Genomic DNA, 20248 nt, shown 5'->3' on the forward strand with positions numbered 1-20248 from the left:
TTCTACCTTTACAATTTTTAACACATTCATTGGAAAATATCTACCTCTCTAGCATGTCTTGCATCTGTTAAGCACAGTATTATTCATGCCTCCTCACAGAGTAAACAGTAATTACAATGTGCACAGCATCTATTTTTCTCAAATCCACTCCTCCTCCTCCTGCTGCCAATATCTCCTTCTGCTTCATTGAACCCATTTTGCTCTAGCCTTATCCAAGATAAAGATACTCACATGTTGCCAGTGCCTGTATGCAGTTGCTTCTGAGTTTCCAAATTACTATTGTCATTTTTCTCCTGTGTTGCTGCTCACCAGAGTAATGGAGCACAGTTCCAAAAGAACAGTGCCAGATTTCCAAATCACAAAGTTCTGTACTTCCCCAGCTCTCTTTTTGCCATAGCAGAAGCCCAGTCCACCTAAAAGCATAACGCAACTGGGTGGAAAGGAAGAGCTGGGCAGGGATGGAGGCTGTCTGCAGAGGGTCAATAGTAGGAAGGCAGGTGCATGTCCTAGAAGGGCTCACCTAGCAGTTTAGAGACTGAAGGCTATAACTGGCATCCCAGCTAGCACTCCATCACCAGGACTAACTTTGCAGATCATTACTGGGCCAAGACAGTGTTAAAAAGGTTTGGGGAGTATTAGATTAATCCTCTCATACAGGCCTCTGAAATGCCTGCAGGATCACCCAGAGCGCACAAAAGACAACTCAGGTGTGTATGGGGGAAAGAAATGCTCTGCTTGTGAAAACTGACTACAGCCAAAAGCAAAACTCGATTAATGATCTATCAGATATTCAGGTAAGTGTACTCAGACAAAACAATGGCAGATAAACTACCAGTGGCATTTTTTCTAAAAGACAGCTAGTTTGTTAATCTTTGAGTCTTCTTTTGCTGGCAGCATAGCCAACCCTTTGGGGGAAAATGAGTCACAGAATCTGGTGAGAATTTATTTAAATAAATTACAGGAAAAGAACAAATAATTCTCCTGAAACAATTTGTGTTAAGAATCAAAGGAAATAATGCTTCAAGGTGTTTAGTTATAGCAGGTGCCACAGTCCACATTCAATGTCAGTATTGTCTCTTCTTCACTCTTTTTTGTTAGAAAATAGATAAATCACCACCTTAAGTATCTGTGAAAGCTATTTTTGCTTCTGATCTTTCTACTAACACTGACAGAACACCAGATTTGTTCTGCTTGGAAGGACAATAAATATCAAAAGGTTCCTAACATTGGCATTGTGGTAACTCCACTCTGTGCAGGAGCCTGAAAGACCAAACACATCACTCCTTGCTATTCAGGCACTTCTGTGAAAAACTTATGAATAGTCTCTGCCTGTGCTACCAGAGAAAGCTACATTTCCCAAACACTGTTCATTCTGAATGCCCTTTAGTAGAAACAAACTGGAAAGCATTAAATCCTCTCACAAAACAGATGAAAAATTCAAAAGACAAGTAGTACTTTCAGAGCCAGACTGACTGATTCTGTGTCTTGAGGGTCTGTTACTGTAAGATGCATTTCAGTATCTTAATATATTCAGAAAAAAACGATAGTCCTTCAAGTGGTGTTTAGTTTGTCTTTATTTACTTTATTTACTTGAAATTAGTGTTCTCCATGCACCTCTACCCCAAAAGCCTGTAGGTTCAAAATTTTCTAAGTAAGGAGAACAGAAAACTTGTTGAATGAAGTGCTTCCCAATGTGCAACTGAGATGAAAACCATGTCTTCTTGCTATGCAGTTGCCACACTTTTACATCCACTTCTGCTGCAGCTGCATCCTCATGTCTTTGTGTCCTTTTACCAAAGGTCTCAGAATAGGAACATTCTCATTATAAATGCTCACGTAATCCTTATGCTTTATCCTGAGGCATTTCTGGACCACAGAAAAGAAAAAAAAAACCTAGGAACATCCATGCTTTTAAGAAAGACATCCTAGAAATTATGAAAATAACTAACAGTCAGCTGGGCACTTGCCTGAATTTTGTGAGAAGAATTTCTCTTATGTGTTTTTTCACATCATGAACATTTGTTACACACAGACAACCCTACTGCTGGGAAGCACACAGAAAGATAAGCAAAAGTTCTTTACCAATACATCTTTACTGTACGTATATCCAGACACAGGAGTTTCGATTTTGTTTGGGGATTAGGAAAAGAAATCACACATTTCCTAGTATGCAGAAGTAATATAGCTAACTATATGAATGTTAGAAGCGATCCACTAAGGAAAAAGAAGTAAACTTGTAACCTTTCAGGTTTTTTAATATATCACTAAACTAGAAACAAAGAGTACTTTTTATTATTTCACATTAGAAAGATGAATTGGGTTTCCCGTACCAACAGAGTTGGCCTTTCTCAGAAAAATGTTCTCAGAAAAATTAATGAATTTTTGTTTTCCTATGCAGGGAAACTAGATTATATCCCTTTTCAGTAAATCTACAGTGCAGAAGCATGTCCTTCTACATCTGTTTCAGTCTATCTGTTACAGCCCTATCTCTTACACATTATATTTTTGGGATGATATTTGAAAGTTTGGTATATTGTATTACAGGTTTTCCCTTTTGGTTCTTTGCAGTGTACACAGCTGTACAGAGATTTTACACAAAGGTCTTGTGTCTTACTTCTGCTCTGGGTATATGACCTGCTATACACTATTGAGAGAGAATCAACATCCTTATCAATAGTGTGCAAAAATAGCTTCCATACATCATCTTCTTAATACCAAAATGGTCAGACTGGGATATCGTGATTGCACCATTCCTCCATTTCCCGGTCTCAGAAACACTGATTGAATACCCAAGACCTTGATCCTCTTCTTCAGAAGTCCATCATTTTAGGGCACAGGATCTGAAAAACTTGGCCAAAGATGTAGGACATTTTTTGCCTCAGAATGGAACTTGGAAACTTTCAGTTGAACTTTCGACCACTTCCATAAAGCCAATATCATACTCATGGGAAAGACAAGAGGGGGAAAAAAAAGCAACATAAGACTGATCTTGCTGCCTTTAAGGTTCTGGAGAATGCACAGATACCAATGGTGCAGTTCACCCTCTACAAACCTGTAGAAGGCTTCAGAGTGAGTGAGCTGTATCTGACCTCTGAGTATGCACAGTGCTCTTATGCACAGGAGAACACATTATAGAACTAATAGCAGCTCTAAATAATGGCAGAATTTTCTCTTTGTGAAAGAAAATAAGGGAGAGAGGAGAAGGGGTCATGATAGTGACAACTGAATCAGAAGTCAACTGCATCAAGTAATAAATGAAGTGACATTAGCTGAAGGCAGTCGATACCAGGCAACCACGCATGTCACTTTCCAAATGTCTGTGAGTGACCAAGAGCAATGACAGACATAAATGTTAGTAGACTTCATGGGAAATACAGTTCAATTCTAACTCATCGGACATGCTGGAAAGAAATCAAACACATCCCCTACTATGGATTAAGAAATGAAGCTCAGTGGTAACAAATCAACTGACCAGCCTAATTCTTGCTCTTGTATTTTGTCCATTCATCCCCACAGAGTTTTCATTTCCTGTTGCAAATGCACATGCCATTTTCGGAGTTCAGCCACACAGTTCCAATCTGCTAAATCCTTTCCTAGAAATCTGCATCTGGCCTGAAATTCAAGAGAATTTTGCCCACTTTCAGGAATATATGAGAGGAGTAATTTCAGAATTAGAAACAATTTTTACAGCTAATCTTGCCTTGCGGAGTCCTTGAAACTGCAACATTGCAGTTCAATTTTATTTCTGAACTTTTGCACTGTAAAAGGCACACAAAGTAATGAGTATCCCCCAGCCTCTCCAATCTCCTTTCTCCTCAGCTGTTCAACTGGGAATTCCTTAGGGAAGCACCAGAGAAGTTTTTTCCTCTGCTTTGATATCTGCTGCCCCCGCATCCCACAAACACTTCCTGTAACACAGACAAGTCATCTACATAAGCCAGCATATGTCAATCTGTATTCTTCTATAGAAGCAGTGAGGGATTTGTTTCTTTACTCGCCAGCTCTGTAGAAGAAAACTATTCTGACAAAACCACTGGGAAAACTGAGACAAGGAAAGAGCTTGAGACATACTGGAGTCCACTTACACAATGCACTCCAGTAAAGGAATCAGCTCAGTGAAATGTAAAATGCTTTTGTGAGAAGATGAATTTACAATTTAGCAGAAATAGGAGAATGGAACAATCCCATGCACATAACCAACATGGCGGTGTATCCAAAGTCTCTCACTTTGGGAAGGCCAAAATCTCCTTGAGATCTTACTGACATGAATGAGGAATGTTTCCATCTGGCTTAGAGTGAATCTGAGTGTACCTGTACGTACAGTATGTTCCCAGGACGGGAATTCCTTGTAGAAGCGCTTACAGAAGAGGAGTTGAGGAGCAAGAGGAATTTCCTAGTAGCAACACGTGCACACAAAGGGTTGAAAGCTAGGAGCACAAGGCTGACAGAGAAGTAAAAACCACCAGGACCTGTAACTGTGCACAGATTAGAAGCACAGTTACAGCTCTTCTATGTCAAGAGAGATTACCTGAGGGTCTGTGTGAGACAAAGAAATTACACAGGAAGCTAAAGGGACACGGGAAGAAAGGAGAGCTCTGGAAACTTCCTGAGGAAAAGGAACAAAATCAGTACTGAGGAGTTTCTTTGGAAGGCAAGCATGATGGGAGGAAGAGGCTTTTTCAGTTCTGGGGAACACTGCAGGAGACCATCTGATGTAGAATGAGCAGAGAGATGGGCACAATGGAGGCCCTATGTTTAGCAGCAAACTAGCTAGGAAACAGGTTGGTTTGTTTGCTTAACTTAAAAAAAAAATGTTAACTATACCAAAGATCTCTCTTCTCAGGTTTTTTTTGAGAGGGATAAATTATTGTGTTAATATGACGTGCTACAACACCTTGGCCACCAAATAGGTAGTATTTGTGACAACCTTTACAGACTGATATTGTTTGGAGCCCTCAAAAGAACAAGCAACTCCAATAAGAGCTTGTGCACAGAAGTGCATTTTCTTTGCCCTGCAGGCAGTAGCCTTCCAGGGAGAAAAGTCCCTGTTTGTTTCATATTAAGACCTCCAGATTGTCCCTTGGAGGTAGAAGTGGGTTTGGTGAAAGGGTTACCTTTCCATTATGAAACTGGTGAGGGACAGAAGCTTGTGCTTCTTTCTATTCAGCAGTTAGGTGGTAACAGTCTAGCAGCAAGCAGTGTGAATAGCTGCAGGCACCTTGCACATTCCTAAGCCTTCAAAACGTGGGACTGAGATAATTTCCATTAAAAAGCAAGGACAAGCTCTTAGAAGTACTTTATTCATTTAACTTTGCAAATAGGAGCTGACATTTTATTTTATCTTTGTCACAGCCAAGTATCATTCTGTAATTATATATAAAGCCAGATCAATTTTCTTTTGTTTGTGTGATTCTTCCTTCTTCAAACCTACAAGCTGTATTTTTTTAGCCTGGATAAGACCAGGAGACCATCCCATACTCTTCATGGACTTCTTCCCTGCTCATCTCAGTTTCACCTGACTGATGTGGAAAAACTTGGGTTTAGCCAGTTTTGCAGTCACACCCCCGAGCATTTCTTCACTGGAGCATAGGAGAGGATACTTTCTGTCTTATATAGTTTATGTCTGATGAACATTTTGGAAAAGTTTAAGTCCAACCAAATCCAAGCACCATTCCTCTCACTGAGTAAAACTTCCAATTTAAGTTTTTTATTTCTGCATTCTGGTTTCATAGTGCAAGCACACACCAGGGGAGTCACGATTTGCAGAACAAAAATTACTCATAGCAGTCTGTTCTAAAAAAAATACCCCAAAACAAAAACTAAACAAAAACCAAACAAGCAAAAAAAAAAACCCAAACAAAACAAACCAGAAAAAAACACAACAAAAATCTCAACACAAACCAACAAAAATTAAATGCAACTTAGTATTAAATTGCTACTTACTCATAGGGGACTGGAAACAGTATTTAAAACAAAGTAAGGTTAAATCTATTCTTTATTGAGTAGTAAAAGTACTAACGTACTAATAAAGGCTAATTTTATTTTCTTTACCATGGAAAGCTGCAAGAAAGCCTGTTTGTCTTTATCATGAGTGTCCCTGTAACACTCCAAGTTTTTTATTATTCTGCTGGCTTCCTTAAGCACTAGCCTGACTGGTAAAGCAGATGACAACTTCAGCTATTTCAGTAGCACTTATTGTTGATGGGAGCATCTCTACCACCCTCTTCAGCAAATATCAGTCTGACAGCCCCCCAGCTATCTTGCAGACATCACCACAACACTTCTCTCAAACACGGTTCTTGGGGTCTCAGTGCTCTTTGCTTTTGCCATGAAGCTCTGCATAACTATTTCCCCTGTAATTATTCAACAATTTCTCACTTCTGTTGTGTCTCATACTCCACAAATGATCTCGGCTTCCTGAACTATTCTTTTGGCTCATGCAAGAACACTCCTGGAAATCCAATCCAAAATACCTCATTTGGCATTCTTCACTGAATAGGATGGTGGAAAGAAAATCATATTTTCTCAATTCAATAGTTTGAATAGTTAATAAAATATTATTTTATTAACTCCATTCAAGGGCAGTAAAATTCTTTGATTTTGCTTATATAAGTGAACTATTGCAAGATAATTCTATAAATCTATCTCTGCTGGTCTACCCAAAGGTTTTTCCAATCATATTTCTCTAACTAATAAAAGATAATTTCTTTCCCTAAAAACTTCATCTTGACCATGTCCTTAGACCACCACAGGTGCTGGAAAATCATTCTGGTTCAGTTTGCTTTTAGGGGAAGATGAACCAACAGAGAAGAAAACACTGTGCTTTTCAGACTAATCTGGTGACTGTTAAAGTGAGCCCAGGCAGGAAAAAGCCATTTGGCAAGTGAACTCTAATACAAGGAAAATGGAAATAACCTCCAACTGCAAGTCAACCTGGTGCCCTGACACAGCCTTTAATGAGTAACTTAAGTTTCCTACTGCTCTCCTTGACATGTCAGTGACTTTAGCATTCACAAACATGAAAAATCAATAGGACATAAGGATACATTTTGAGAAGTTATATGACTTTGCTGCACTGTCTTTAGCAATTGCATTTTAAATGAGGACCCTCAGTTCCTTGCTCGGTATGTTCCATTTATACTATATTTATGCTTTAGCATATTTTTTTGCCTCAGAAACAGTATTTCTTCTATAGTCAATGAATAATTTTTCATTTTCATTTCATTCTCCAGCATACATCGTGCTTACTCTAATACAATTTCACTGAGGTCACAGTTTACCTGTTCAATCTTGGCAGTAGTCCTATTTACTGATTTTAATGAAATTACAGCTAGGAAAATTTGCCCCCTCTCATGGTGACTCACCAAGAAAATAGACTGAGATTTGAGAAATCAGTCTTCTTTTAGGCTTATAATTTAAGTTCAATAATGACCTTGATTCACAAGACTTTCTCAATTATATTTACAATAGACTTTAAATTGCAAGTAAAAAAAAAATAAATTCAATCAATTACAATTCACTGAGACATATCCTGATAGTACATGTTTACAATTTGACCCTGCAGTTCCCCACATACTTCATCTAATTGCAAGGCTTGTCTTGCTTCCACTGAAATTTGATAATACAGCCAGGACACAGTACTATGAAGGAGCACTTTGATATTCAAGGGCAGATCACTGAGTCAGATTAGGTGACAAGAGTTATCTCCAGGGGATAGGACACCTGAGGATAGAGTCTGTGGTTACCTGTGCGCTAGAAAATCTGTGACTGCCCCACGGTCAGAGACCACAGGGTATTTACACCCACAGGCACAAAGGATCAGAATAAGAAAACCCTCAGTTTTAATTCTCTGCCAGAATGTTCTGAGACTGGGGGAAAGGTTTTTTTCCATAGAATAAAGAATATAGGGGCATAAGTATTTGAGAGCATCTTGTTCTTAAAATTTCTGGAAATGAACCAGCTAAGCAGTGCTCCACTGAGTATGACTGATGAAAGAAATTAAGTAAATCAAAAATCCACAATCTCTTGAGGAGTAATGAAGGAAACAAATAGGCTGTATGATTATCCATAATACACATTAAGAATTTTTTCCTGAGAACTTATTTTGGATTAATTTTATGCTTCAGGTGAAGGTTTTATCTGCAGTACTATACTTGCTTCCCCCTTCCTACTTTTAGATGACTCTCTGCATCTCTGCTGAAAGGATACCATTGGTCACAGCAATTTGTAAACTTCCCTTTCATGCTGTTTCAAAGTGTCTCTTTTTTCCTAGGTGAACAGGTCTAATAGGTAAAATTCATAGTAGTTACAAGTCTAAACAAGTCAATAAAATACACATGGGATTAATTTGGTTTTATTTCTTTGGCCTTTCAATATACTTCTATTTTATGAAAGTATGAATCATCTCTATTACCCTCTAATGACCTTAGCCTGGGAAGCTAAACCAGTCTTCCTATCTTAGGGCTTCACAGTTATAGACTAGTTTCATAGAAAGGAAGACATATTTCAATCAAAATTCTATCAAAATATACTAAGGAAATTATTTTATGGTCTCAGCGAGCTTACTTGGCAATTAAGAAAAATTATTGTCTCTCAAAAAATCTAAGCCCTAAAAGCAAATCCCTACCTCTAATTGTTAGAGCCTATCTGTTTTTCAAGAACAAGAACAAAACTGACCTTTCCAAGGCATGCATGAGGCTGGCAGGCAAGTCATTTCCACACAGTTGAATTAATGTATTTTAAATTAATTCCATTAAAATTATCTCTAATTAAGGCTGATGGCTTTCAAATAAACCTTTCCATTTTGATAAATGATCCTCCAGTAAACATGCCATGCTATTGAAATACCTGGATTAAGTGCTTTAAATAGGGACCAAAAAAAGGTGTATTTACATCTCAAATGATAAGGAGGCTGCGAAAACCACCAGTACATATAGGATGATTTAAAAAATGAAAGAAAAAAGTTCAAGTGTGCTTTTTATAAATTATTTGAATGGAACACTCAGACTTTCAGTACTGAAAGGGGGCCTAGAATTTTCAGCAGGGCCTGTTACAGGACAAGAGATAATGGTTTTAAATTGAAGGAGGATCAATTTAGATTAGACACAAGGAAGAAGCTTTTTATCGGAGGTGGTAAAACACTGGCACAGGTTGCCTAGAGAGATGGTGGATGCCCCATCACTCAAAACATTCTAGGTCAGGTTGGATGGGGCTCTAAGAAACTTGATCTTGTTACTGGTGTCCCTGTCATTGGCATGGGGGTGAGACTAAATGAGCTCTAAAGATCCCTCCCAACCCAAACCATTCTACAATTTTATGATTCTAAGTATGGGTGGACCCTTAAGCTATTCTAGCTGGGATATCATGATCCACAGAACTTTTATTTAACTTTCCTTATCTGCATGAGCCGTTGATGCTTAAGGAGAGTGAAGGAATGAAAACCAAAATATAAACAAGCAATCAAGTCTTGTTTCTATTTGTCATACAAACAACATAATGTGGAAGTTCCATATACTACATCCTTTGGATTTAAAAGTTTAACAGTCAGCTTGCTTTCTCCTCATCTTTTTAGTTTTAATTTAATATTTAGTCTGATACATTCTGAGTGAGAGATGGGCTTAATTTTGACATGTTAGAGCAATGGCATTCTTGCACAAGAGTAGCAGAAGCAACAAGCAAGATCTGTATAAGCAAACGTTGCTTCCCTTTGGAGCAGAATCAGATAGGATTTTCATCTTGGAAACTCAGAGGAAAAGGAGAATCTGCATGTCCACTATGTAGGGATGGTACCATGTAATTCCTGAATCACATCAATTTTAATTAAACTTTTTTTACTAGATCCAGGCAAGAGAGAGACCTCTGACTGCTCCTGAAGAGTTGCTTGCCAGTATTCAGGGAGTGGCACAGGGGAGGACAGTGTGCTTGAGTTGCTATGGATATGGTGACTGCTTTAATCACCAGGCTCTTTGACCCCTCTGAAATTTTCACTTTTTGGTTTCACCCTTGGGAGCCCACAAATTTCACTGGGTTTCCTTGCTCTGGAAAGAGTCCATACACAGCCCCAGTGATAGAGATATTTCCTAGAAGATGAGGAGGCAGTGAAATCCCAGACCTTGCTTGGCTTTACCACAGGAGGTTTGTTCCTTTGTGCTCTCATCCCGCACTGAGACAAAAAGAGTCAAACCCTGAGAGCCACAGAGGTCATGCAGGAGACGGGACATCCTTCACCTCAACTCCTTCTGTAACCTTGAAAGAGACAGCACCAGCCCCGCCTCCCCTCTTCCTACCCTCCCATGGCAGCAAATGCCTTCTCTCCTCTTTGTCCTACACCAGCAAATTCACACACTCATAGACATGCTCTCTCCATGCAAAAAGTGCCAGTGCCCACCTCCTCACCCAGCCTCTACCACCCTGCCCCACAGAAGGACCACGGCAGAAGCCTCCACCATCCCTGAAGAGGCTTTTCCCCAGGCAACACCACAGGTGAATCTCCCCACAGAAAGACAGAACAACGAGCAATGCAACCTGCAGAGGGGGAGTTAAACTTGCCAGTTGGAGTTACACCTGCCATTTCAATCCCTCACTGAAAGCGCTCTGCTGCAGGGGGATGAGGAGCCCAAAAGGACCAATTTCTCTTTATACAAAAGATTACTGCTCAGCACTGACATTTTGTATCCTTCAGATTTTATGTCTCACTGGAAATAACAGCCCCCCCTGGCAAGTTCCTCTTAAGGTTTTGCAGGCTCTACGGCACTTGGTCAGAGCGTGTACCTACCTGTGTAATGTGTGAATTCAGGAACTGCAGAAAGCTCAGAAACAAATTTTCCCTATCTGCTAAGCTAATGACCTCTTATAGGATGCCTATGAGCTCTGAACATTTCCTTTTTTAGTTTTGTCAGCATAATCATATTACAGCCTGATACCTGACAGTGTAAATTAATCAGTCTCCTTTTATTTTTTTATTTTCCATGCAAATTCCTCAGAAGTTGGTTTTTTGTTTGTTTTTGTTTGTTTGTTTGTTTGTTTTGTTTCTGTTTTTTTTTGGGGTTTTCCCCCTTTTTTCCCCCATTTTGTCTTCTTAAGCACAGAGGGAGAGAACAGGCAAAAAACAGATAACAGATAGGCATTATCACTGAGTGAATCCTTCTGCAAGCTGATACTTCTTTTTCTAGATAGACTGAAACTAACACCAAGACCATTTTAGAGGACACGTTCTGCAAAGATGTGTCTTTCCCAGAAACACAGAGATCTAAGTGAATTGCTTAAAGTGGAAATTCCATAGGAGGGTTTCTTGGTGTTGTTTTTCTTTTTTTTCGTGGTAGTATGAGTTGAACATTTCAAAAGAAAGCCTGGAAGTGATACCGGTAAGTGCAAATCATTGAGGAATTACGCTGATGTTGTAGTACTCAAAATATTTACTCCTTCATTTATATACTGGGATTTAGTTCTGCATTAAGACCTATTTATTCAAAAAGTCAAAAATAAGAAGGTGCTTGTCATGATCTCCCAGTGAGTGCATATCCTTAGAGATGGTGGATTCTCTTCTTCTAAACTCCACTCAGCACTGGAGATGAATAGAGCCTACATCTCCTCTCTAGAGCCTTCCATGAATCTGGATGGAAAACTTCAGATAGGGAGATTTCTTTCTGCAGATGTCCTCTTGTTCTTGAAGAGCTACCGAAGATTACAGGCATGATAACATTTTTCTCTGGTCTTCTCTATAGCATCTTTACGTCTCACTTTAAAATAAGTAGCTGAAAGGTTTCTTTTGTTTCTAACTTGTGTTTTTCTTTAAAAAAAGTAGAGAAATAATTCTGCATTTTCTTTATTGCAGATGAGCAGACACAACCTTTCACTGAACAGGACCTGTGTTCTGGTCTCATTTTAAACTCATGGGTCACATTCTGTTCCTTATGACATCAACTAAACCACTACAGCTTTGTTCAATGAAATGGAGGTTTACAAGAGTACTTTTAGAAAAGAAATTTCTGCAGATACCCCTCCACAAAATCCTTGCTCATGTACGCTGATAGAGGGAAGAAAATAAGAACAAGATTTGTTCCTGCCTGAGAAGTTTCAGCACTCCTCCCTCAACCGTAGAGTCCCTCATATTTGTGGTGACTGTGTGAAGGCCAAGGACAAGCAAAACCAGCTATTCCTTCTCAGTTGAGAGCTGTTTGTGTCCAGTACTCCATCTCAGACTCCTCATAGTCACATACAGCTCCAGAAACTTGGCTCTGATAAAGATGTCTCTGCAGGGCTAACCTGACAAGTCTGCATTTTAAGGGCCAAGTAAATGGTTTCACGCAATGAATCCCTCTTCCCCTCTGAAGGAGGAAATTATGCACCCACAGAGAAACTGAACTAATTTTCTGTACTTCTCAGCAGGGAACTCCCTAAAACACTGATAGTCGTAGCCAAAAGACATAATTTTTAATATAATATGGAGGGCTTTTTTGGCTTTTAATCTAACCACATTTATTATACCAAACAACAAGCTAGTTCTAGTGTTTCAAAGGAGACCCTAGAAAGACAAATATGACCCCCAGTGTGTAAAACCCAGCAGCAGGATAACACTGGCAAGGCTATGAACATTTAAATAAAGGGAACTTCTCTGTTTGCTTAGTCTGTTCAAGGCAGTAAGGAAACAAGCACAGCTCGTTAACTAAAGTTCTTTAGGAATGGCAGATGATAATGAAACTCTGTTAAAATGTTATAAAAACAGCTCAAAAGTTACAGAACACAGTACAGCAAACAGAGCATAAGAAAAAAAGCTACTTACAGGACAGCAAAAAGAGGCTGATGAATACCAGAGACACCCAGAAACAACTGGAAAGTGATCTCAAAGTCTGTCTTCTCAGCTGACTACAGCAAAACACCAAGGGAAAACTGAACTGTTGCCAAGAAGGAAGATAAACTTGCATGCATTTAAAATAAATGAACAGACTACAAATTCACATACAGGAGGGCATGGCATACAGGTAGACTTCCAGACTTCAGCTTTTCATTCAGGGTACTTTTGGTACAAAAATCAATCCTTAACAACAGTTCCATTAAAGGAATTCTCCATCCTCTCATAATGGAAGGCAAATCCCTCTGCACCAGCAGTGCTGGTACATTCATCCCAAAGGTGGCAACTGGTGCCTGGACACCATGTGAGCAACAAGCCATGGCTGTCCCATGGCATTCTGCTCTCCAGAGAACACGTAACTGTGTCATAAAAATTGCTTTAACACTGCTCTAAGAGAAATACTACTTTGCCAACACATTTTCAGCAATTATCTAAAACAGAGTTCACATTTCAGCATGTAAACACAGAGAGTTTCACAGCAGACAAGAAAGCTAGCTGGAAATAACCACACTGCCCATTTTGTATTTGCTGTCAGTTGTTTTGCATGAAGAATTGACCAGCCTGCAAGAGGAGGGTCATTTAGTATGGCTACTTGGCAATCTGCACAATTCTACCCCCCAAAATGCTAAATACCTTAATGTTCATGATGCCTTCAGCCCCACAGCACAGCCTCAAGAGGGGCCAGCATGAGCTACAGAAGAAAGCCGCTGCTCAAGCTGTGCCAGCAGCTACAGATTCCACTGTCTCCACAAAAATAACCTACCATCACATAACTACCAGAGAAGCAAATTGCCACTGGAAAAGCCTCCCTGCTTGTAAAAATCAGAAAGGCTGCAGCAATTTGAAGCCACACATATCCTGTGTGTCACATACGTCAGCAGGGCAAAAAAAGGAAAGGAACGATCAGGAAAAATTAACTTCTTGGTTGAGGAAATGATTCAGTGTTCTGCACCAAGTCAAGTTTGCCCCTATCTGACATTTTTCAAGGATCAGTCACCTACAAATGGAGGGGGCAGGGGGGTGGGGGGGGTGGTGGCTGGAAGGGAGGTGTGGGTTTATTTACCACTGAATAGGTTTTATCCAACACAGAAGATCCAAGCTGAATAAAATTCAGCTGCTGTAAACCTAAAGCAACCCCACAGGAGTTATGTTTCTCTAGATGTGCACTGGAGTGATTGAGATAGGGGTCTTACCACAAACTTTTCACGTCAGATGACTATTTATTTGCTAGAGTAAAAAAGGGATATTTCGGTGGATGTCAGTGGACACATAAAGTTAGGTAGCAGAAACAAAAAATAATTTACCGACCTACATATTCTTTTTCTGTACAGTGTCACCTCTATTTCAAATATTTAATGTAGACAGGAAAAGAATGTTTAAAAAGCTAACAATTTGTTTAAATGGTTACATTAAATTAGCCTTCAAACAACTTATGGAATCATTTGGGTACAATATGAAACCACACTAAAGTCTACACCAATGTATTCAACAATTCAGCTCTTGGCAAGTATAACATTTTCTTCCCCAGATTCTCTTTTGGATGAATATTATTTTCACAGCACTTTCATGTTGAGAAATAATGAAGTCACTTCATGAAGCGCAGTACAAACTTTATGAAGGACTCAGAGAACTCTTGCCTGTTTCACAGCTACTAGTTGTAAAAATGCTGCTCCAGAAAGTTTTAAGAATATTAACAAAGGCCAGCATTTCGAAGTAGATATGGGTTCATCACACAGAGATTACTGCATTTCAAAATACTTCAAAATAAGTTGTGCTACTTTTCAGCTTCCACCTCACCATTTCTGCCACAGTAACTAATATAATAGAGCATAAATTTACAGGAAAACCACAATCTTGCCTGAAGCTTTTAACACTCTGTAAAATTAGTTTTCTTTTTGTGCATATCAGCTATGCCTATTTTATTGGTTTTGCTCAATTAACACCATGCAGGAGAAAATTCAGTGATGTACCTGTCCTTGGCCACTGATTACAAAATATGCTTCTTTTATTTCAGTATATTTGTCAATGCAAAGCAAGAATGGGTTTCTAATTAGGAACCAGGATCTGAAGAGAGTAGTGTGGAAACAGGGAGACAGAAAATGTTATCAGAGTCACACTGCCTGTTCCACAGCTGCAGAAAGAAGGTATGTGGTTGATACCATGCTGATGCTCACACACAGCCCAGCTGGAGTAAGGCAATGGCAACAGCATCATTAGCTCTTTTCCCAAGCTATTGTCTTCCCTTCCATTCCCCCTCCCTTCAGTAAATCACGCCTGGTATTGGCAGGGAAGCATCAAATTGTGAATCTCAAGTTAAAATGCTGTCTTATTCCAAATCTGTTGCTCATCTGAAGACCAAAACCCATGCTTTTACTACATTACTGGACAAATTGTTAGTACTGGACAAATTGTTAGTACAGTCAGTGCTTTAAACCACATGCTTAGCCCAAAATGCTTTCTTTGCACACATGCCCTTTCAAACCTGACATTTTGTGTATTGATTTTGGCTGCTTTGTAGGTACTTAAGTGCTGAGAAGAAGAAAACACCATGCACATACACAAAAGGTCTGTTGGTGGGTTCTCTCTATTCTATTTTGAAGTGCAAAAGCATTACACATTTTTGCAGCTCTTCAGGGATCCTACCAGCTAAAGGATAGATTTTTCTGAACAGTTACTGCAGCTTCCAAAACTGTGACTTAGAAACCAAACTTTCACACTTAGAAGTTTAGTAAGTGGCTTGGTGCCAGATAAACTAATGATCTAAGAGCTTCCTAATATGCAGCAGGATGCTTTAGCGAAAGTTTGCCCATTACATATGTAAGGAAACGTTATTTGCTGTAAACTTGGATAAACTTTGTTGGTCTAGCAGCAATGAGAGCATTCAAAGTCTCCCAAACAACACACTTGTTGTTGTGCAAAGTCCACCCTGGTATGTCATCATTTATTAAGCTACTTTTGCATTTCATGAAATTTATTTTTCAGGTAATACTTATGAGACTCTTGTTTCAAAAAAAAAAAAAAAAAAAAAAAAAGAGTTCTATTAATTAAATTATTAATATATGAATGAAGTATTCTGGACTTGAATTTAGTGCACTTGAGAAGGTCAGTTAAGTCTTTTTATAGACCAACCAAACTATCTTGTATGAAATTTTTAAAGAAATCAAAATTAAGACCATGAAATACATTATTGGATTGATACCCAGAATGTTCTTAAGTTTATGAGACACACATAAAGGCATTTTTGCTTATTTGTAACAAGCATTTATTTTGTATTATTAGGTGTGGACATACCTACACTGATGTCTGAGGAGATATGTCATCCAGTTTATCTCTGAATGCTCTTGCCACAGCCATTAAGGTGAGATAACTAGGGATGAGAAGAAGTTCTCTGAATTTCATAGGATATTAAACTGTTTGGGGTTTTCCTAAAACTAATAAACTCACACCTTTGTCTAAGTGAATAAAGGTGGAGTTAAGCCCAGTGCAAGTAGCCATTTGCAAAGTAAAACCTTTCGTGGACTGTCGTGATGAAGGCCCACAACTGTCCCTGGAACTGATTGTGCCTTTTTTCTTGTTTCACACACCACAATTCTTCGCAGCATCTGGGAGTGGATTTTCTTCATTCTTCAGCCAAGAACATGTCTATGTATGACAGGTGCCATGACACCTTTGCTTGAGGTAGCAGATCTGCAAAGTAGCAGAGAAGCCAAACTGCAGAAATAGATGATGAAGTTTCTTCTCCCAAGCTGGATGCTTCATAAAATTACTTCAGTCTACAGATTTCATGTACGAAGGAAGAGCCACCTGGAACTAACCAAAAGGTAACACCTGGAAGAAGGGCCTGCCTAGGGATCCCACCCATCACAGACTCTGCTCTGGGTTGCCAGGTAGCACCTGCATCTACTCACTGCTCACTTCAGCTGATAAAGAAATCATCACCTCTACAATGACTTCTTCAAACCACCAGGCATAGTTCATTCTTTCTTTTGAAAACATGCCCAGAGGAATGGGATGGGATTTGAAGAAAATGCCTTGGGATTTGAAAAAAAATTGCCTAGAGCTGATGTCTCCTAGGTGAATGGTTTGATCCCCGGGGAAGAAGTTAAGCTGAGCAATAGTACTTTCCACTGTGCAGAAATATTGCAACTGAAATTCTGTTTTTGTGATGTCAACTCAAGTTTTGCCCTAGTCTTTACACTTTAACCTCTAAGGCAATGCTTTCACTGAGTGAAAAAAAGAAAAAAAAGTCAATACTAAAGGAGGTCAGTGTAAGCTTTTAGACACACACATATAGAGATAAAGAGGCCACAAACATGTCCAAAATAAGCAGAAGTTATTTATGCAATTATTTTGGACCCTCTAGGCATCAATTTTTTGTGTTTGTTGTGTGTCTCCTACTGTCACCTCAATCCCCAAACAATGACAAGCTGCACCAAGTTCACAGGCTGGATCATCACATAATGAGGCCTGAACTGATGCCAACATGTACTTTATCACACATCACAAAATGCCCCTTGTTTTTTTGCCCTCACCAAATAGAAAGCTGATTTGCCCAAGTTCAGAAAAGCCTTGCTCACATGGCTTTTTTGGAAAGAAGTTCTCAGCACATTCCAAGTTAATCACTGAATTTGAAGTTAGTGAATTCTGCAACTGTTACGAAAACAGAGATGACCAATTCTCAAGGTGGCCTAACTGGATGAAATGAAGTGACTTTTGATAGGCAAACTTATTATTCCACCTCTCTGTCAACCCAAGCCCTGGGTGTATTCTGGGAGAGACTCTTTGCTCTCCTTATTGTAAACCAATCTAGCAAGTTTCCTCTTCAAAGTGACATTTTTAGGGAAAAAATGTAACACCAAGCGTCCAACAGTGGCCAAAAAAAAAGTGTTCTTGTTACATGCTTCAACACAATTTTAGAAACTTTACACTGATTAATCCACATTAGAAATTTGACCTTGCAATCCCTTCAATTTTAGGAAAGAAAATAAATTTTGGAATTTTCCTAACATTATTTCAGATTTATTATTAAGTCATTATATCAGACTATTCATGGGAACACTTTGGATGATGTCTTTGTATCTGCCCATTCTGTATGAATTCTGACTCTGCTGCTGAAGAAAAGCATGAGCTTTCTGTGCTTTTCTCAAAGTCGGCTGAGGAAGAGAAGGGAACAAGTAATATAATTAGGGAGAGTACAAAGTAGTTCAACTTTATTCTGTTTAGTCTTCTAAAAACAGTTCTGCATATAAAAATGAATTAAGGTCACTGCTTCTGGGACAACTAAAAAAAACCTATTTAAATCAAAGCAAGGAATCCTGCTTGACTTTGCTGAATACTTTCTGAACAGATGGGGTACATGAGACATGAAGAAAGGTCTGGGAGGAAGCAGACTCTGGTGGCTCCTCAGAGGCCACAATCCACTGCTGCTTCAGAATAGTAACACCCATACATTTAGGAATACACTAAAATGTCTGTATCCTGACAAAAAAAAAAAAAAAAAAAAAAAAAAATCAACACTTTCATGCTTTCATGGTGAAAACAAGTCAACAAAGCAAGGTTCTTCTGTTCAGATGGGAGTAAATAGATGAGGCAGTCAGGTAGAAATCAGTAACTTAAACTTCAGCATTGGTCATAACCATCTTCTTCCCCAAGCAGATTTACAAGGCCGCAGGCACAGGCCTGCATAAGTTTGAACTCTGGTACAGAATCAGTCAAAGTGTTGACTGGGTGTGAAACATGTTTTACACTTTTCTCACGCAAGAAGTCACTCAGTCTCTTGCCAATGACACCTGGTCTTGCTGTATGTGGTTTATTTTCTTTTTTCCATCTGTTTTTGTTTGTTTGTTTGTTTGGGGTTTTTTGTTTGTTTGGTTTTTTTTTTCCTTTCTCCTAAATGAACATGTATCCACTGTCTTTGACTGATTTCCTGCTCCTGCTCCCAGAAATTGCTCCACTCTATTTTGGACCCTGAATACAAGTTCTTTGAACTTGCTTGAGTCTGGAACATTAGACAGTATTATTTCTGCATTTGCTGAAGCAGAAAAAACCCCTTCATTTATGCGATATAAAAATACCTCATTTAAGAGTTTGCTGGAATTCTGTTCTGCCTTCCTGCTAGTTACCGTTGTGTCTTCTTGCCAGCCACCATCTTGAAAAGTCAAATACCAGCTTCCGGATGAGCAGCAATGTAAAAGACAACAAAGAATCATTCTGAATAAAATATATGGCAGCATGAAAGGAAAGCAAATATTTTCTTGCTGGGACAGCTGCCTAAAAGTCCTGGCTAAGCAACCCTTTTATGAAGACAAGGTAGGGTTTTGTCAAAATGGGGATTTGTCCTCATCTCAAAACCAGCACACTTTTCATCATGTCACCAAGGTTCACTCGGTGGAGAGCAGCAGTGTAACCCTCCACTGTTTGTAGGTCTCTGAGAGCAGGACAGGAGGAGGTGACTGGGACAGAGCCAGAAGTAGAGGACAAATCAAGGCTGCAAACTCTGTTATAAAATCATAGAATAATTCAGGTTGGAAATGACCTCAGGAGGTCATCTACTCCTGAAATATCACAACATACTTCAACCTCCTACTCAAAGCACACTCAATAACTAATTCAGATCACACTTCTCAAGGATTTGTCCTTTCAGCTATTGAATATTTTCAAGGATAAAAAAACCTCTGTGCCAGGGTTTCACCGTGATCATGAAGAGAAGTCTCTTCTTTACCTCAGGTCTGAATCTGTCCTCTTCTAGTTCATAACCATAGTCTCTCATGACCAGAGTCTCTTGTTCTCCTGCTGTGCAACTCTGTAAAGAGCCTGGTTCTACCTTCTCAGCAACATAAGGGAAGGCTTGTCAAAGGTCCTCCCAAGTGTTCTCCAAGCTGAACAAGCCCCAGTCCCTCATAATCTCCTCAAGTGTTCCTCCCTGACCAACTCCTGCTCCAGTTTATCATCATCCTTTTGGTAAGGCAGAAGCAAAACTGGACAATCTTCCATTCGTGGTCTAATGAGTGCTGCCCAGGATGTTATGCCTCCATTGGTGAGTAAAGTTTAGTTTGCTATGGGCAATGCACAGAGCAGGGTAACATGGTTAGAGTTACCAAGAGTTTTCAGGTTGAGCTGCTCACCCCAACAGGTGTGAAAAAGCTGGGGAACTATCCACTGATACAGCAGGAATCTATATTCTAAGAGTCTCCATGTTTTGGAAACTGGGCATGGTGACAGATTTCCAGTTCGGCTGTGAGACATATAGAACAGAGCATGTGGTATCCAAATCAGGCATCAAAAATCAGCCTTTTTATTCTAAATAGGGCTGGCACCAAGTCCGGTTTCCAGATGGCTTTCTGTTGCATGTTTCTGCTGCTTAGAGGAACACAGCAAAAGCAGAAGGGGAAGCCCTTC

At 39.4% G+C, this 20248-nt stretch overlaps 1 protein-coding gene across 9 annotated transcripts in view; it reads right to left on the reverse strand.

Moving 5' to 3' along the window:
- The window catches only part of PKIB (cAMP-dependent protein kinase inhibitor beta), a 54077-nt gene that overhangs the window by 8154 nt on the left and 25675 nt on the right, over positions 1 to 20248 (reverse strand). Inside the window, exon 1 of one of the 9 annotated variants that reach the window (XM_066180499.1) lies at positions 13484 to 13507. The exons of 6 other annotated variants lie outside the window; for them this stretch is intronic. The gene's annotated coding sequence lies outside the window, so the exon portion shown is untranslated. Of the gene's footprint in view, positions 1 to 12781; positions 12869 to 13483; positions 13508 to 20248 lie in introns of those variants that run through there. 2 more of the 9 variants (XM_066180494.1, XM_066180498.1) reach the window with 2 other exon arrangements.

The sequence above is a fragment of the Chamaea fasciata genome, unplaced genomic scaffold (genome assembly GCF_029207755.1).
Source record: "Chamaea fasciata isolate MVZ Bird 193981 ecotype frontalis unplaced genomic scaffold, bChaFas1.0.hap1 SCAF_3, whole genome shotgun sequence".
Classification (NCBI taxonomy): Eukaryota; Metazoa; Chordata; class Aves; order Passeriformes; family Sylviidae; genus Chamaea; species Chamaea fasciata.